The 21,166-nt window shown below is 40.5% G+C and overlaps 1 pseudogene; it reads left to right on the top strand.

Moving 5' to 3' along the window:
• The first annotated feature begins 8,550 nt into the window (after nucleotides 1-8,550).
• Nucleotides 8,551-21,166, top strand: part of LOC149211380 (casein kinase 1-like protein HD16) — a 149,668-nt pseudogene continuing 137,052 nt past the window's right edge.

Genomic DNA, 21,166 nt, shown 5'->3' with positions numbered 1-21,166 from the left:
AGAGCCATAGTCACTGAACCAAATGACACAACTGATTCAGTTACAAATGAAATAACCGTTCAAGAAGTCACTGAACCATTGCCTTCAAAACAACAGCCTATGGCTGCATCACCCTTGCACCCTAATCCAAGTTATACTCCTCAGGAGATGAGTAAGAAGGACAAGCCTCAAGATCAAGAAAAGAATCAAGAAGAAGACTTAGTGAACAAGGAAAAGGCTGTCACCCACAACACCAAGATCCCATATGAAAGACCCTTTGACTTAGAAGCTGAAATTGGCAAATTGAAGGTAGCTATTCCTCTTTCAGAACTAGCCAAGCATGACAGTTATAGACAACAAATCAAGAAGTCCCTTCAACTTACTCGTAATAAAGATAATGTCAATGTATTGGATGACACCCCAGAATTTCTTTTCGGTCCAGAGGTTGATGGAAAGTGTTGGAAATAATACTGAGAGGGGGTGGGGTGAATCAGTATTATCAGATCAGTAAAACCTTTCCAATTTCATACTCAGAAACATATACGCTACTTCAATTAAGTGAACCCGCGTGTACACGCTACTGTGTCTAATGCAACCAGCGTATATCTAGAGATCTTATAATTCAGTTAGCTTAATCTTTAGTAAATGCATCAGAACATTATTAAGCATATTAACAGTAAACAGGTGCAGTATAACAGAACAGAACATCACACAAGAGCCACACACATGAACACCATGATATAAGGTGGAAACCCAATGTGGGTGAAAACCACCTGCTGCAATTCGTCTCTTTCTTCTTTAATAAGAAACTTCTTTTACAATGTACTAGTGCAGTCCTTTACCAGTACGCAGGCTACAACCTGCAGAGGGCTACAACCCTCTCTCGTTTTCCAACTACTTCTGGAAGGGAGCTACAACCCCCTCAGCTTTTGTACTAGCCGATCCATTTACTAGTACGTAGGTGCTGACCCTACAACCTTCTTTCCTTCAGGGACCACGTTTCATCAATTTTCAGACTGGATCCAAGAGTACAAAACAAACATTACTGCAATACAATCATCAACTTATACTTGCATCATAATTCATTAAACAACCCAATACTGAATCACTGAAACCCTGTCATCAAGAACACAGAACCCAAACCAGAGCCCAGAACTCTGCAACAACCACCAGAATCAACAGCAACCTGAAATATCAAATCTTATTATGCATACGCTACTTCACTATACCAAAACCGCGTGTATACGCGCTTTCTCCAAAGGCAACCCGCGTGCAGATCTAGAAATAATTACTTATGCCTTCGCTGTCAGATCCGACCCTTGCCAAGCGTCCCGAACAGATAAACAGCAATACCAGATCTTCTCACTTCATCAGACACACCTTGCTTACTTCAACTTGCCTAATGATCTTCTCCTTATATAGCCTTAGGCCCTTTACAATACCACGGTCCAAAACCATAGTAACACAATACCATCAGCTTCAAAACTAGGGATCAACACGTCCGTCGAGACACCATGGTCCAAAACTATAGGCACAACTTCCAAGGAATAACCGCCACAGACCAAAGATAAGTTTTCCACATACACGCTCTTTTACTGAAGCCAACCTGCGTGTACACGAGACTTGGTATATAGCGAACCTGCGTATACGCGACTTGGTATACAGTGAACCTGCTTGTATACACGACTTGGTATATAGTGAACCAACGTGTATATATTTTCTCTTCATACTTGTAGTCTGATCATCAATTCCTTCTGCACTATGATTTGTCATCAGTGTGAGTTGCCATCAAGGACAACACTTGTCTCATAATGCCAACAGAAAGACAGCAGTTACAGGGGTCTTACCTTTCTATGTCAGCCTGCATGTTCATGATAAGATACTACACAATGCAATGTTTGACTCAGGTGCCTCTCACAACTTGATGCCTAAATCAGTCACGGAAAGATTGAATCTAGATATTACAAGACCATATAAGGACCTATTCTCATTTGACTCCAGCCAAGTTAAGTGTTTAGGCTTAATAAAAGACTTATGTGTGTCCCTAGTTCAGTACCCAAATAAAACAATTCTAATGGATGCTGTAGTTGCTGATATCCCACCCAAATATGGGATGCTGTTATCAAGATCATGGGGGGCTAAACTCCAAGGTTCCCTACAATTAGACATGTCGTATGCAACCATCTCAGTCTTTGGTCAACCCAAGAGGTTATATAGAGAGTCACTTATGAAATACATGGTCAGCAGTGAAGAAAAACCTCAAAACTTTCCCATATATGTTGTCCATTCTGATATAGATTCATATATTCTCTTCAATGATAATTCAGGTCTTACAAATGATGGTGAAATCAAGACACTCAAACAAGATCAGAACATTAATGAACAAGCTGCTGCTCTAGAAATAAAGCTGATCCAATCAAGTGGTGAAGTTGTCCTAAAAGACCAACTAAATGAAGAACCAGAACTTCAACTCACAATCCCAGATCACAGAGAAGTTATTAAGTCTCCCCTAGAACAAGAGATCCTATGGTTCCTTGAATTTGATGGGTCAGTCAACAAATTAGGGGTAGGAGCTGGAATTTGGATACATAATAAACAAAACAGTCATGCAGAAGGCCGAGCCTATAGGTTAAACTTCAGGTGCACCAACAATATGGCAGAATACGAAGCTCTTTTACTAGGCCTCAAACTAGTAAAATTCTTACAAGCCACAAAGGTTTCAATACTAGGAGATTCTGACCTAGTTGTCCAACAAGTAAAGGGTAATTTTGTCACCAATGACAAAAGACTGAGATCTTATAGATCTGCTGTTGCTGAAATACTAAATTCCTTCACTGAATTTCAAATCGCCAAAATTTCTAGGACCCACAATCTTCATGCTCATAGTTTAGCCACATTTGCAAGTACCTGCAAGCTACCCTTTGAACCTGGCCATTGCTTTACAGCTGAGGTAAAACACAGACCTTCTGTTCCAAACAATGTTAAAGATTGGCAAGTATTTGAAGATGATACACAAATAAATAATTTCTTGACCTTGCAACAAGAATTTGCAGGATTAAACATTGAAACTGAGGGAGCAAGTCAATCACAAATACAGAGCGAACAGAACAACAAGCCAATATCACCCAAGACAGCTCACCAAATCCTACATCCAACAATTTTTAACAAAAACAACATACAAGAAATTCAACAAACCAGTTATGAAGAAATAGCTGCTACAGAGGCTGAGATCATAGAGCTGAAAGATAATTTTCTTCCAACAGGCCTAACTCCATTGGAGGACATTTTTGACTCAAATGATATCCCTAGAAAACCAAAAATGCAGTCCCTTAATGCTTCTATTGAGGAATGCAACATTGGAACTATTGAGAAGCCCAAAATAATAAAATTGTCTGCATCCTTACCTCCTGATCAAAAACCTAAATACATTGACCTCTTCAAAGAGTTTCAAGATGTCTTTGCATGGGGTTATGAGGATTTAAAATCCTATGACACCTTGGTTATCCTGCATACTATCCCTCTCAAGCCTAATCAAAAGCCATTCAAGCAGAAATTGAGAAGGATCAATCCCATGCTTCTCCCTTCAATTGAAAAAGAACTGCAAAAAATGTTTAAAGCTGGCATCATAGCACCCATCAGGTTTTCTGATTGGATTTCTAATTTGGTACCTACAAGAAAGAAAACTGGTGAGATAAGACTTTGTGTTGATCTTAGAAATCTAAACCAAGTGTCCCTCAAAGACAACTATCCCTTACCTAAGATGGATCACATTCTCCAAAGAGTGGTAGGGGCCTCAAGGATCTCATTACTTGATGGATTCTCAGGCTTTAATCAAATCCTAGTGCACCCTGACGATCAGGACAAAACTGCATTCACAACCCCATGGGGAACTTTCAAATATGTAAAAATGCCTTTTGGATTGAAAAATGCAGGGGCAACGTTTCAAAGAGCAATGGATATTTCTTTTGCCAAAGAGGTTCATGACTTTCTTATCATTTATTTGAATGACCTCACACCTTTCTCAAAATCTGACCAAGAACACTTGAAGCATTTAAAGCAGATCTTCTTAACATGTAGGAAATATGGAATTTCCTTGAATCCCAAGAAGTCTCTATTTGGTTTGGAAGAAGGTAAGCTGTTAGGGCATATCATTTCAAAGGATGGCATAAGAATTGACCCAGACAGGATACAAGCTATCTTACAAATGCCCCACCCAAGAAACATCAAAGAATTGCAAGCTTTCTTAGGGAAGATCAATTTCTTAAGAAGGTTTATCCCAAACTTAGCAAAACTGATCAGATTATTGAACAACATGTTGAAGAAGGATTCAAAAGTGAAATGGACAGTAGAAGCAAATCAAGCCTTTGAGGGTATAAAATTGGCCCTTACCCAAACCCCAGTCTTAACAAATCCCCAATTTGATAGAGAATTTATCATTTTTTCTTTTGCCTCCCAGCATACCATTGCTGCTGTTCTATTACAGAAAGATGACCAAGGAAATGAGAAACCCATTGCTTTCTTTAGTAGAGCTCTTAGAGATGCACCTCTGAAATATCAGATCATGGAAAAACAAGCTTATGCTTTGGTCAAGGCCATTAAAGACTTCAGGATTTACATCCTTTATTCCCATGTTATAGCTTATGTGCCAAGTCCCATTGTAAAAGACATACTCACTCAAGAAAACTTAGAGGGCAAAAGAGGAAAATGGATTGCCAACATTTTGGAATTTGATATTGAAATAAAACCTACAAAACTAATAAAAGGGCAAGGTTTGGCCAAACTAATGACAGAAGCAAACTTCCAAGCCTTAGACATAAACCAACTGGACAATGAATCGGAGCTGGCGACTCCAAAGATCAATGCAGCCTTTGAACAATCCCCTTGGTATTCTGATATCTGTTATGTATTACAAAACTTGTGTGCTCCCCCAGGATTGTCCAGAACTAAATGTAGGTTCCTAAAAATGAAAGCTTCAAGATTTTGTGTCATGGATGGCAATTTGCTTTGGAAAAACCATGAGGGTATATTGTTAAACTGCCTGATTGAGAGTGCCTCCATAGATGAGGGAGAGGGAGCTTATCCCCAAGGGAGGTTTCTCAAAAGGAGGAACCACCATCCCAGAGGAGGAAAGGTGAACTTCCTTGACCCAAAAACTAGTTTTAGAACCACCCAAAAGCATTATGTTTGAACTAATTCGCCATATCTGGATCATCACGATTCAAACACTAGGACTCAGAGACGACATCGCGGAGCAACAATGTATTCAGAGCTATTTTCATAAGAAAGCTATTGAGGAATTGTGATGAGCCCTAAAATCCGACCATCACAGAGAAAAGATGTACCCCTGTGATGACATCGCGGTGTTCTAGTTCATTACAGGGAATCGTCGTAGGCATAATGAGGTTTACTTGTGATGATATTGAAACATGGGTAAAAAGGGTCAATCTTCAGGATTAAAGAGCATATTTTAATCTTATTGAATGATTGGGAAGATGTAGACACATTTGTTTGAGGTATGACACAGAGAAGATGTTGCTCAGGGACTGACTTTATTCGAGATCAGGGGATATGAGGCTAGTGACAAATTACTGTGTAACAGATGCCCCCTAAAGCATGAAGGTTGAGAGAGTGGGATGGGTGAGATGATTTACAAAACCATAACTAAACCAGTACACCATCGCGGAGAACCTTCAGACGTAAGTAGAACGGATATCTCTAAGAGTGAAAGAAATACATGTAGTCTAGGCATGGGCGCAACCATCCAAAAGACAGAAAAAATTGGTTTGTGGTATGGATGCAGCCATCCAGTCGATAAGACCATATAAAAATAGAGGTATGGTCACAACCATCTAGAAATACTCAGGTATGGTCGCAGCCATCCAATCAAAGAGTCATGTATGCAATCACGAACCAATCCACGCAACCCGAACTTATGTAATCTTAGTCTGAGGTCTTGAATCCCAATTGATCATAGTACAATTTCTAATATGCGAATGAATGTGCTGAACTCAAGCATACTAGAAAATCGTTTGATTATCAGCCAATGATGTAAACTATTAACAAGTGCGAGAGAGACCACCAGTAATGTCAATGGTTCTCGAGGTATTGCCAGTAAATACACAAAGTGTGAAGAATGATTTGGAGTCGAACACTTGTGGAATCACTCGATTGAAGACCAATAATGAAAGCCTCTCATCGAGTGCGAAGAACTTTCCATTAAGGCATGCAAGTTCCAAGGTACCCGAAAGGAATCTCTAGACCAATTTCCTAGATAATGAATTTATGTCAACAGGAAGCGACTCGTCACAGGAGGGACATAATGTTTCCCATATCAATGATACGAGACAAGAAACAAGATGACGATGGATGAAATAGAGAATCAAAGGAGGAGGTAAGGGTGAAAACTGCAGAAGGATTAAAGTCTTGAAAATATCGGCGAAACAACTGCAGAATGTGGCAACATTTTGGTACCAAGGGATCGGAGGTCTAGCATAGACAACAAGGATCAAATGGAATTAGGAAAGATGACAAACCCAAACCCCAGAAGGCCAATGACAATGTGAGGATATCCCAAACTCAGCGAGAAGCAAAAGTGTCGATGTTCAAGAGCGACTAGCTGCCGTAGGTAACCAATGGAATATTTCCAAATTTCCCCCACCATTGCTGGCGAGTACCCCAATTATTTTTGAAAAACAAGCTTGAAGGGGATAGCATATGCTTGCGATATAAGTTCGTCCTTTAGACAAATCCAACCTAGTGAAATTTTAACGAGCCCTAGGGAGGAGAAGCTCGGGTCTCATCATGGTGACGAGTCTAATGTCGTCAGGGTTTAACGAGTCTGACATAGGTAAAACTCAGAGTCTTTTTCATGTTTAGAGAGTTTGAAAAAGACACGAAAAATAAAACTCTAGGTGGGCCCTTTTCATAAGTTTGTGTCTATCAAGCCTAAAAAGGTAGAAAATGTTACTCGAGAGAACTGCTTGACCATTCTGATCAAGGAGTACTTTTCATAAATAGTGTTTTCAGTCCAAAAAAGTAGAAAACTTACTGGAGACATGACGTTTCGTAACCAAGAATGAGCTCGAAACGAAAAGGGCTTGACCATATTTTAGTTTTTAAACAGTCAGAAAAGAACTAAAAGAAGACCTCCATTTTTATTTTCTTTAACGAGTCAAAAAAGGGAAAAAATACTTGGCAATATTTTCATCTTTTCTGAGTCAAAAAAGATCTTAAATTGGACTCGTGAGAAATTTTCGCGGTATTTACCAAACATGTATCGATCAATACCTGCATCCAACACACCTGTTCTTGCACAGAGAAACCCAAGCATAAGACCCATTCCACAGGATACACGATTAATGTTCGAAGACCTAAGTCAAAAACCATAAAACCCATAACCAAAACCCTAAAAACTATAGTAAAAACCTAAAAAACTATAGTTAAAGCCCTAAATTTAAAAAAAAAAAAGCTATATAAGGCATATGGTAAAAACATAATTCACTTTGTTTTATTTTTAACCGTGGTAAAACTCCAAACAACGTGTACCTTTGTGAAATTGGGTGTCGATTTCCAAAGCTGTGGTGATTCATTGTGTTCCAAACTCTCTCCAAGTAAGTACTCTACCTATTCCTTTGTGTTTTGAGTGCATTTTAACCATAATTTCAATGTTTTCGCTGAGTTTGGGAAGAATTTTTATTTCAAAAATTCACCTCGGTCGTCGCAGATGTTCCCCTCGGGGTTGCAATGACCGCGAATTCCAAACGGGCCAAAATTGGCATCGTTGCAGGAGAGTGATGTACTCCCACGACGATCCGAGAAATTGTAACTTCTCAAATCAGGTCGTTGCAACTATTTTAGAAACAGCTGCGATGAGCACAGGAAACACAAAAAAATTATTTTTACACCATTATGGCATATGAAAATGGATCAAACGACTTCTAATAAGATAATTTTTGTATGTGCAGGGTGAAAAATGGAATTTTCGTGGAAAGAACACACACATGATGTAGATGACAAGAGAGGGGCAACTGATCCTCAATGCTTGCAAGTCCTCCGGAATTGCAGACCGCTCAAATTCTTCCTAACGCCACTATTGAGAGTGCAATTAAACCTCCTAGAATTCGTAATTTGATCATGGAACCCAACATGGGCGGTGTGTGAATCATTGGAGAGTACTTAGACATGATGATTGCACAAGCGTGCCTAGGGGCATGAAAATCACCCACTAGCGGTAAGTTACAAATTCCAATAGTGAATGATCTGGCACTGCGTGTATTGTTGTTCACAATCACGAGAGCAACTGTTTCTCAGGTTCAACATGAGGCAACTAAAACACAACTACGGTTTGCTTTATATTGTCTCAATCCTACCATGTTTGACTGGGCAGAAGCAGTGTCTCTGAACATGAAGAGGCAGCTGACCAAATGCTAAAGAGGTGATATGAAGCAGTTCGGGTATGGTTCGATTCTGATACCTCTCATGCTAGAGCAGGTACCCATACTTTTGTTACAGGACATGCGAGTAGGGTGGCCTAGACCAAGAGAGACTTGAATCACTAGGTGGGCCCATGTGATGCCACGAGGAGGCGCCAACCAGCCAGTATCATGGGGTCTTGACTTCATGGAGTGGCTACATCTTCAGCAGGTAGTGGTTGAGGATTTTCTTTATGCAGGTATGTATTTCAGGGGAGATACGAACATGCTACTTCCACTCGGAGAGTTGTGGGATGAGAGAGGTAACATACTTGGGTTGAGTGCCACACTTTTATATTTTAGTTTTTTTATTTTTTTTAAATTTTAAACATATATGACCTAATAATTATGTTCAATTTTGCAGATGTCATACCTGAGAGATCAGTGGGTCTCACTCCTACAACTCGGAGGGAGAATAGAGAGCTTTCCTTGCCACCTCCAGGTGGAGATGTGGAGGAGGAGATAGCCTGGAAGTTGAAGGGCTTGACCGAGGGGATCCCTGACTACAGAGGGTTAGAGGAGATCCTGACATAGTACCAATGACACACTGCGGGTGTGTTGAACAGGATTCATAGACTGCTCAGACGAGTAGTTTGGGCAGTGGTCTACTATAGAGAGTAGAACCCAGAGTAGTCTCCTAGGTTCCTTTTCTGGTGTTTTGAGAGACATGTGTCTCGGATTGTAACATGAACACATACATTATTTTTTCAGTGCCTCGGTGCACCACACGATATACAACTATCTATGTTTCATTATTGTGTCTGAATACTTGCATATAATGTTTTTTATAAATTGCATAAATGTCTGTCCAATACATGATTTGCCAATGCATCAGTTAATGTCTTTAGCCTTCTAGGAATGTGTTGATACATAATGTAATCAAAATTTCTTTCCAATAAGCGAACACGTAAATACAATATTAAAATTTGAGGGTTTTTGATAGAATAACACAAATTAAGTTGAAGAACAACAAGTTGAGAGTCCAGATTCACAATCAATGCACGAATATTGATGTTAACAGCCTCAGCCAATAATTCGATGATGACACTTGTTTCAGTGAAATTGTTCATGGTACATCCTAGACAAAACACCTTGAAGGTCTACTAACTCATCGTGAGGATCATAGATCACCCATGTTGCAGAGGAAATATTCCATGTACTGCGACAGGCACCATCAATGAAACTGATATAAGGTGCAAAAAACATCTGCACAAGAAGTAAAAAGACACAATAAGTGGCAATAATGCCTACACACTAAGCCAAACATGCACAGACTGAAAACACACTTATGTACACAGCAGATTCACAGAAGACTCATGCATAATATTTTTTAAGATAAAGCCCGTTCCGAGGCTTATCTAAAGGGTTTTCTTCGTAGTCAATTAGCTCATAGGTCCCTTTCTACAAAACGTGTTTCACAATATAAGGCCCATGCCACATAGGTTCGAATTTTCCTACCCCCAACTTATCATTCACTTGATCTTACAACAGGACTAAATCTCCCTCAGTGAAAGAACGAGGAGTAATAGTCTGATCAAAGTGAGTTTTCACTCTCTTCTTCTGTGTTTAAATGACTAAAGAAGCAAGTTGATGGGTCTCGTTTAGCTGCTATAGGTAAAGAAGACGTTCTTATACAGGAGTAGTATTCGGGAGTAATTCGACAACTAACTTGAGAGAAGGTATTTCACATTCAATCGGAAGGGTAGCCTCTAGACCAGAAACAAGTTGAAACGGTGTGAATCCAGTGGCATCCTTCACTCAGGTACGGTAGGCCCATAAGGCGAAAAACAACATCAAATGCCAATTAGACTTGTGCATTCCAATGGTACGCTGAAGCATCATAACCAACACCTTGTTGACAGCTTCGACTTGGCCATTGGCCTAAAGGTTATAAGGCGTCGAACTATCATGACGCGAGCCTAATTGGGTCGTTAACTCAGTCATCATATGACTAGGGGAATGAGAACTGTGATCATTGACAATAGCCTGAGGGACTCCGAATCGAGTAATCACGTGATTGAATAGGAATTGTGTAGTTTTCTTACCGTCATTGGACAATGTAGGCATCACTTTGGCCCATTTTGTAAAATAATCAATGGCAATGATAATATACCCATGCCCCCTGGTCGAGCGAGGGTTACAGGTCATAAAATCTATGCCCCATTTAGCAAAAGGGCCAACGGTAATGACAGGATGCAAAGGGGATGGTGGCACACGCATCTTCCGTTGGTAAATTTGGCATGCGTGGCAGGAACGGACAGCGAGAATGCAATCCTTAAAAATAGAGGGCCAAAAGTAACCAGCATGGAGGATTTTTTGGGCAGTGGCATAACCAGACATATGACCACCACAAGCACCATAGTAGTAGTCTTTGATGACTCATTCAGCTTCCTTGAACATCAAACAATGACAGAGAACTGAATCAATGCCGAGACAGTACAAGGTGTCCCCAACAATACGATAAGGCTGAGAATGGTGACGAATACGTTGTCGAGCATCCTTAGACAAATTAGGATGGAAGGAAGACATCTGGAGGTAGACAATAATGTCACCGTACTAGGGATCAAGGGTACTGATCAAGAAAAGGGTATTGTCCGGAATGCGATCCTCTATCCGAGAGGGAGCGGTAGCAGATGGTAATGAGCAAATCAATTCAACGAAGACGAGGGACTTCTTGGAATTGGTAGTAGTGAACTCCAAATTGAACTCTTGAAGGATAACGATCCATTTTGAGTACTTGCCCCCAAAAAATTGACGTGACAAGATGTACATCATCGGGTTGCAATAGGAAATCACAGTCGTTATACACAACAGAATATAATGACAGAAACATTGGACAGCCTGAACGACTACCAAAGTGAGCTTCTCAACATAAGCATATCGAGTCTCAATGTCAAGGAGGTTGTGGCTAAGATAATAGATAAAGTGCTCAGAACCATCATCGTTGTCTTGAACCAAAACCATGCCAATAGTGCCATCGGCAGCAGCGAGATAAAGAGTATAGTCACGATGGTAGTCAGGTAGATGTAATAAGGGAGTAGAAACAAGAAGTTCCTTCAGTTGCTCGAATGAATTTTGGGTAGTGTTATCCCAAAAAAAGGGAGTGTCATGCTTAAGGAGACATGTATAACCTTTAGCAATCTCAACGTAGTTAGGAATAAAACGATGTAGGAAATTAGCTCTTCCTTGCAAACTCTGGAATTGCTGCAAAGAAGCAGGAGGGAGATTTAGTATAGCTTCAACTTTGAGGGGATCAAGACGAATGCCCTCTTTAGAGATGACAAACCCAAGAAGTCTGCCAGATTCAACGCAGAAGACACACTTATGTGGATTAAGACGAATATGGTAATGTCGATAGCGAAGAAAAATCTCACGGAGGTGGTTTGGATGGTTAGAACATTTAGTTGAATGAGTCGGGAGGTCATCCAGATATGGTTGAAAAATGTGATGGATGTCATGAAATGCATAGGAAATTTCTCGCTGGAAGGTGGCACTGACATTTTTAAGGCCGAAAGGAAGCTTCTTGTAAGCAAAGGTACCCCATGGACAGATGAAGGTAGTTTTGTATTGATCGGCAAGGTGAAATATTAATCTGGTTGTAACCAAAAAACCCGTCCATAAACGAGAAAATCTCACTCCCAGCACAATCGTCGATGAGCTAGTCGATAAAGGGCGTAGGATAATTATCCTTTAGACACACACAATTGGTGACATGGTAATCTACACAAACCCTGATAGTGCCCTGCTTTTTGGTCATAGGCACAATATTAGAGACCCAGTCAGTCAGTGGGACAGGGTAAATAAACCCTGCCTTGAGAAGTTTTTCAACTTCTCCCTTAATAGTTGTGGCTTTTCTCAGATGCATGGGATGTAGACGTTGGCGAACTGGCTTCGCAATAGGGTACGTAGGTATCTCGTGGATCATAATACTTGGGTCAATACCAGGCATCTCTTCATAAGAACAAGCGAAGACATTGTGAAACTCTTTGAAAAGGTCGGTATACAATTGAATCTCCTCGGGAGTACAGATAACTCCAATGTGAATATTCTCAACAATCCCTGGTTTGACAAAGATGTTGATGGGCATAGTTTGCATAATATTCCCCATATTGCCTTAAAAAAAAACTTCATGAATCTAAATAGGCGTCTGAAGTGATTGAGAGGGGATACAAGAGGCAAACTTCTTGAGACAAGTATTCATGGCCCCATGGCTTGGGAGAAATGAGGAATGATGGTTATGATCGAACCAAGGAGGATCTTCAAAAGACATAGTTTCTAAAATTACTTCATCGGAAGGAAAGATCTACTGTAATGGGTCTGAAGAAACAATATCTCCGAGCCAAGGGGATTGCACATACGTGTCGAGAGGCCTGCTTGATGGAGCAGGATCGGAGGATGAAGCCGATGCAGAAACAATTTCTACATAGTTGAGCTCAACAAGACTTAATGGCATGAATGCTAGATAAACTTGACCTTATGGTGGAGTTGAGGTTATGTCAATAGCTATGGTTAAAAATTGTGGTTTTGGGCACCTAGTACTGGTGACTCATGGTATTGAGCCCATGGTATTACATGTAGTCGAAGCCCTTAAAAGGCTTGTGTATTCTCCATTGTAGGTAGCCATGGTTGAGCAGTGAAAGCTCAGGTTGTTGACCAGCTTGGCTGTGTTTTAGCCAAGGACAATAATAGATCTATTGTTGGTTGGTTTTTCCCCAATTGGGATTTTCCAAATAATCATGGTTTACATGGTTTGAATGTGTATTTCTTGATTCTTATATTTATTTCTCTTGAACCCTAACAAGTGGTATCGGAGCTCTAGTTGGCAAAGGCCTTGGATAGTTGTTCGAAATGTTCCCATCCACGAAGTGGTGGTGCTGGTTGAAGCAATAGCTCGTTGCACAAACCAGCGATATCCATTGAGTGATGGTTCGATGAGGAGAAAGAAGAAAATGAAGTCTGAAGGCTTTTCCAAGGTCTCGTTCGATGAGGAGCAAGAAGAAAATGCAAGCCCCAAGAATATTTTTTCGAAATTTAAAAAATCAAGAAAGTCGGGTAATTATTTTTTTTAGATAAATTTGTTGAAGGGCTTTTATGGTTAAAGAAAAATTTATATTCTAAAATAGTAAGAGAAATTTTAAATAAAAATTCAGTTACAAGAGAAGGGTTAAATAGTGGGATAGGAGTCTTACAGGGTGAAATGCATGGTTAAACTTGCAGCAGTTCAAGTTGTGTGTGGGTCAAGATAGCAAAAAAATAAAAATAAAATGGAAATTTTCATGTAAATGGGTATATGACTATAAGACCTGGTAAGGCATGCGTACCCCAGTAAATCACTGGTAAAGTTTGAATGTCCGCTTGGGTGATATGGGGATGCATGTGGTGGTATGATGAAGCATGCTGAACTAGGACAACTTGTGAGATTATCAAATACCCTAACATTGACTGGTAGGGCTTGGAGGTGAGTGGTGGCTTGCTCACTTGGTAGATTTGGCTAGATTTGGCCAAGGAAAACCCAAAGTCAAGTTTAAAGGGGGGATTGTTAGATAAACTTGACCCTATGGTGGAGTTGAGGTTATGTCAACAGTTATGGTTAACAATTGTGGTTTTGGGCACCTAGTATTGGTGACTCATGGTATTGAGCCCATGGTATTACATGTAGTTGAAGCCCTTAAAAGGCTTGTGTATTCTCCATTGTAGGTAGCCATGGTTGAGTGGCGAAAGCTCAGGTTGTTGGCCAGCTTGGCTGTTTTTTAGCCAAGGAAAATAATAGATCTATTGTTGGTTGGTTTTTCCCTAATTGAGGTTTTCCAGATATTCATGGTGTACATGGTTTGAATTTGTATTTCTTGATTGTTATATTTATTTCTCTTGAACCCTAACAATGACGTCACCCCAAGAGTCTACCTAATCGATGGGAGGAACTACCCAAGGATCAAAGCGGATAGAAATCATGTTAATGGGGGCGATGTTGGGAGGTGGGAGCGAAAAGACACCCATAGGGGCAGGATATTTGAAGAGTCCAATGCCCACACTTTCATAGGGAACGGTGGTATGCTCCACAAATGGAATGTTGTCATCTGAAGAAGAAGAGGAAAAGAAGGACAACTAATCAATCGTGAGAATTTTCCCTTGGTGGGGAAAATAGAGTACACAGAATAGAGATGAAGCCACAATGTGCATGGCGTATGTCCAACTTCATCCTAACAAAAGGTTGTAGGTCAAATTTACATCAACAACTTCGACTTCAACCTCAACAGTCTTCCCCTCTAGAGTAATAAGCAAGTGCGGGAGGATACCAAATGGACGAGAGTCTCTTCCATCGAAGGCTTCAAAAGTATTAAGAGACTGACTCAAAGTCAGGGAACCGATGGCCTTCCAACAAGCAATAGACATGATGCAAGTGGAGGTACCCTCATCAATAACAGTACGGTGAATATTCTTCGCGTTAATGATGACTTGGATGAGAAAAGAAATTTGATGAGGCAACCACGGTACATGATTGTCAAGATCGAAAGAAATCAAGTCCGAATCGGGCGGGTCAATGCCACCAATGGCTAATAACAGAGACTTCCTTTGGGAGGGACAACTCTGGAGGACTTCCAAAGCGGACATAACCGAAGGGGCTTGGGATAAGTCCTCAATAATGCTATAGTGCTACACGACACGAGCATTGGGGTTATAAGAATATTTTCAGAGCACTCCCTTGGTAGGAGGTCGAATGATTGACTCAGGGCTAGGACGTTCAATATGGAGAGGGCCAAAACTGGATGAAGGAACATTTGAAGGGACTTTAGGTTCCTTTCTGGCGGGCAGAGGATATTCTTTCGATCGAGTAATATGAATGGGAATAGTCCCAGCCATAAGAACTTGAGAGCAAAAAGTGGAAGAGGACTGAGGTTGATCGACAACCATTTGGGTTTGTTGAGAGGGAAAAGGCTCTTTAAGCACAACAGGAGTTCCAGGAGTCCCCTTAAGCAAAAGAATAACCTCAGATCATCTAGGACAATCTTTAGTGTAGTGAAAATTGTCACATATGAGACAAGGGTACTTGGGGTTTCTTTTAGTACCATCATCGGCCAGAGGCTTAGGAGGGTCCTGCTTCGGTGGATTGGATTTATTTTTGCCTTGCCCCTTTTTCTTACCTTTCAAAGCTTTATCTGCTGTGGTGGAATGAATGGCATTGACTTCAAAAGTTTTAATAGTATTAGACATGGTCTGAGAATAATTTTCGCTAGGAGCAGTATATTTTTGCTTCACAGGGGTCGCAGAAGACTTTCGGGAGGATGAAGTAGTGGAACCAATAACACTATCAATGGATGGCATTGATAAAGCCTTAGTAGTTCTAGGTCGTGGAGTGTCAGGAAATTAATCATACAACGTATCGGATTGGGAATAAACCAAATCAAGATATTGAGCGTGCGCGATAGCTTGCTCCTCAATAACACATGCCCCAATGGCAATATATCAAGCTATTAGACCAACAAAAGAGTTAGTAAACTAGTCAGTCAAAAGCTGATTAGGGATCCAGAACTTAATCAAACGACGCTGCCTTCTCCATTCATGAATATGATCAGAGATGTGTGTTTCCATGTCCTATTTCAAAGATGTAAGGAGGTGTGTTCCCATTTCATAATGAATCAGTAATTGAAAGTGAGTAAGAAATTCCATTGCGAGCGAATTGAAATCCTGGAAAGTTCCACGAGCAAGTTCAATATACCATTTTACTGCGGAACCAGTGAGTCAGCTGGAAAAGACGGAGGCAAATAGAATCATCAAGCCATGAGTTAGATGAAAACCAGAGGTGATAAGTCATGACATGCGCTTGAGGGTACTCTCCAGATTTACCATCAAATTAGGACAATCAACGAGAATTTTGGTCGGAACTGGTAGCCAATATGGATTATAAAGGATTGGATTGGTGAGGTTGGACACATCAAAAAGTTCCAAGGTTGCCAGGAAAGGACAGATTATGCAGATAGGATGGGGATTGGGAGCCCAGAAGGTTATTTTCTGGGTTTTGAGGAGCAAACATGTATTTCTCGTATGACCACCCCGCCGGAATGGAACTAGAAGAGAGTGGGATACTACCCATAGGATTAATGAATTCGAACACCGAGGATGAAGGACCACCACTAGCGAGTTCAACTGAAGGCCCAGTAACAATGGTAACCACTGAGGATGTGATAACGGCACTAAGAGAAGGAGCTGTAGAATCCACACAAATAGTAGGAATTGATGGAATAGACATGACTAATACATTGTGAATCTGAGGTATGAAAGGTTATAAGGTTAAGGTTATAGCACGACACCACACAGAATTCCGATTAAGAGACATGGAACTCATGATGTCGGACAAGGAGTAATAGCGCAAGGGAAATGTTACACCAAGACTCGAGTGAAAAGGGAAACCCTCAGAGGGAAGAGGAGTTTCTTCGCTTGACACAAGGTTCTCTTCACCGGTAACGGGGCTCATCTCATCCATGTCGGAAGAAGACATTGCAACCGAAACACCAGGGGGAGTAAATGGGAAGTCCTCTTCTAAAGGCTCCCAAAGAGGATTCCAGTTGATATCAAAGGGCTCCCCTCTCAGAGCTCGAGATTCAAGGGGTTGAACACTTGGGACAATGGGAAGGGTACCACCAATAGTCGATACCTCAGAAGAGATGATGGATGTAGAGTCCTCGTTTCTTGGTAAAGAGGATGAGATCGGTGAGTCCAATAGGATGGCTTAACTCAAAATCTGAGAAAAAGAGATAATCGAGTAGGGCTGCAACTCTACGCGAACCAAAACATGGTCAAGATTAACAGGTAAAATGTGAGCGCGGACAAATAAATTTTACAACACAGGAATGAAACTTAACCTTTTCATATTTAAAGAGTCGAGAAAAAGGACAAAAGATGACTTTAGTTGCCTTCGAATGTTTAATGAGCCTGAAAGGACAAGTGCTCAAATGATTCTTTTACTTTTAAGGAATCGAAAAGGAACGGAAGTGACTGCTCTGGAGTACTAGACAAGAGGTTTACCAGAAAAATCGTGAAACTGCATATACACCTTGGTGATCAAATGAAAGAGAAATGACCAAGGACTTTCCATACGACATTCAATCTTCGTGAATGCTATGTTCAGTGCATTACGACTTGTAAGGCAACAGACTCAGCTTCCTATGGATGATAGGATGATAACTTATTGGGGTCTCCCAATATATACTCGATGGTACGGGGAGCACAAATCCATACTAGTACCTATTGGATCACGAAAGGAGGAATCACCCAACCTTAGTGAACACAATAGTAACTAAGTTTAACGACGTGGGAGCACATATCTAGCCTAGACCTCCAGATAAATGTGCGTTAAGTTCCAATGCATTGTTAAGTTCATTCAATAGATTTTAAGAGTTAATCTTGGATTAAGTTTTGGTTTTCTAGGATGCAACTACAATGAGTAAAACACCATACCTTTCGATGAACAACTACCTAAACGAGGGTAAGGAGTTCATTTCCAAGCAAGTGAAAACAATAGCAAGAAAGTGCATGCAAACAATCCAATCCCTAGGAAACACAATGCATCAATATACTTATCTCACAATTACTAATGAAAGATTTGAACTTTGCTTTCTAATTTCTCAATCATGAAAATTCAGTAATGAAAATGTGCTTTCACTTTCGTATGCTGTATGAATGCAATATTTTTTATTTTTGGAATTTAATGACAAACAAACAAATGCAAGCCTGATTGATCAAAACAAATGTTATCTATGTTTGATAGTGTGGAAATAAAATCAATATGAGAAACTGGTTCAATAACCAAACACCAGATACCAATCAGAAAAAAGAAAAGTAGTAGAACAACCTCAAAAAAAATCAATTAGATGGTTGTGGACGAATCTTGGATGGACGAGTAACCCAAACAAACGACTTCTTGACAAAACACTGAAAAGAGCTAAGTCACACAATCTGAAAACATAAGACTCACTCAATGAAACCAAGGAGAAAGTGCTTTAACCAATACAATCAACACAAGTGTGATAAGGGACAGGAGACAATAGGGGACAAGAAGTGCTGGCTAATCTAGGAGGTAAGGTTGTGAAAAACAACCTTACAGGAATCATCGTAGGGGTTGAACTAGCAACCTGAGATGAAAACCAAATCGTTGCAAGCACAAAGCTAGCAACTCAACAACTTCGTCACAAGTGTACACCTATCTTCGGCGGCGGTCCGATTTCAAGAATCGTCGCAGTTGTATGATGGGATATCCGTGACATACAGGTTGACCAAAGAGGACAGGTGCGACTCGTCGCAGCTGTTAAGCTATAAACAACGACGATCTCAATTAAGAGAAAAAAAACAAAGAAAAAACACCTGAAGGACACTAGACTTATCTCTCAGATAGTGAGAGGGACTACTAGATTGACTCAAGTAACTTATAACATTGATTTCTCAGCCCCAAAACTAAGAGACACTATGTAATTCTATCAAAAACAAATCAAGAGCAAAACAAGAGACAAAACACAAAGGACTCCCCAGTAGAGTCGCCAAATTGTGATGTAGGTAATGTTCCCTCTGCGGATAGAGGCAACCCCTCTAGCCCTAGAGTGGTTCTAGTCACAGCCAAAAAAAACAACAACTAATTTCCTTAAACAGTCATTATTGAAAGAGCCTACCTCAAACTGGTGTTTGATGGAGCTTTCATTGCACTGCTTCAGCTATTGTTTCCTTTTCCTCGATGAGCGATTCACATGAAACAACACAAGAGAAAAAAAAAACACATAACAGAGCACAAAAATGATATATTTACTTACAGAGTCAAGGAACCATAAGCTATCAAGTATATTTTACACATAACACAGGAAACCACCATTGATTGTATTAAAATGAATAAAAGCAAAGCTTACAACCAAGCCTTGACGTCGTAAGCTTCCTTGAAGGGTCCAACCGGTATGTTTCTTCAAGCATTCACTCTCAAAAGGATCTTCCAAATGGCTGATAACTCTCTCTCACTCAAAAGAACTAGCACAAGGCTAAGGAAATCCACAACCAATTTCTAGACTATTAGCAATTCACATTATAAACTATCAATCTCACACCAAAACTAGCTATTTTGCTCAATACCAAAAACTGCTAAGAACTCTAAACTAGCTGATCATAGAAATGGGGAGTACTTTTATAAGAGGAGGAGCCTCCATAAATGAGGGAGAGGGAGCTTGTCCCTAAGGGAGGTTTCTCAAAAGGTGGAACCACCATCCTAGAGGAGGAACGACGAACTTCCTTGACCCAACAACCAGTTCCAGAACCACCCAGAAGCATTCTGTTGGAACTAATTTGCTATATCTGGATCATTGCGAGTCAAACACTAGGACTTAGAAACGACATCATCAAACAACAGTGTATTTAGAGATATCTTCACAAGAAATATATTGAGGACTTGCGATGAGCCCTAATATCCGACTGTCGCAGAGAACAGATGCACCCCTGCGACGACATCACGACGTTCTAGTTCATTACAGGGAATCGTCGCAGGCATAATGAGGTTTACTTGTGACGATATTGAAACATGGGTAAAAAGGATAAATATTTAGGATTAAAGAGAATTTGTTAATCTTATTAAATGATTGGGAAGATGTAAACACATTTGTTTGAGGTATGACACAGAGAAGATGTCACTCAGGGACTGACTTTATCCGAGATTAGGGGATATGAGGCCAATGACAAATTACTGTGTAACACTCTTTGACATGCTTGTGATGGTGAAGCTGGTGAGATGATGCCAAGATTGGTCATCCGTGATTTTGTGTATGCACCTTATGGTGACATCTAGCTGAAGCGAACTGTTGCCTCCCTTGCAACCGGTGCATTGGTTCAACCCCTTCATCTAACTCATCTGCTAAATATGCATGGTCTTCTTGGGTGTGGCTGAACCAGAAACACACTGATGCATCGTTTCCGTGCTGATCTTCAGGTGTGTTCTAGTGGTCATGCACATGAACTTGCTGAAGTACATGTTTAGCTTCAGTTGGACTTGCTTCTTGTCTTCGCCTTGGTGAGTGTGTTGAATGGGTTGGATTTCATGCGTGCGCACAATGACATGCATGCTCCTGAATTCTTTGCATGTGATCACCAACACTGCTCACCATGTCTGCTCTGTGTTATCTGTTGGGATGGATCTTTACCTCTTAAGGGTGCAGTTTCATTCATGAGTGCACAATGCACCCACTCTTGTTCCTTATCCTGCAGTAACTCATTCGTCTATCTATGCAGCTTCATGTTATTCCTTGAGCTGATGCTTCAAAACATGCAACTCCTTCCTTGTTCCATTATCTGTCTTCATGAAATATTCATGTTGCGGCATCACCTCATAGCTGAATTCTCCAAAGTTTCTTTCATCATCAATGGATCTTCTTGGGCTTGCAACCTTGTTTCGCCTCCATGTTGTCAACAACCCTCTTTCATTTGTTGCATTTGGTATGCTATTTTCAGCTGATGTACATGATGTTGCTCACTATGATGCTATTTCTGTCATATCTTGATCTCTTTTTCTATGAACAACTTGATGTCTTCGTGGGTAGGCAATTCCATAAACACTTGATCGACTACATTCCCAAGTGTGCTTTGAACTGTGTCTTCATCTCTACTCTCTTGGAAACCATTGTACCTGTACTGCTGAGAGGTAGATGAACACCTACGATAAATGTAGACATGGCCACACTAATGGCAAGAAA

This window comes from Pinus tabuliformis, chromosome 1_1, assembly GCF_031772625.1.
Source record: "Pinus tabuliformis cultivar Carrire ecotype Pingquan chromosome 1_1, CPIR1, whole genome shotgun sequence".
NCBI lineage: Eukaryota > Viridiplantae > Streptophyta > Pinopsida > Pinales > Pinaceae > Pinus > Pinus tabuliformis.
This window is presented reverse-complemented; position numbering and strand designations above follow the sequence as displayed.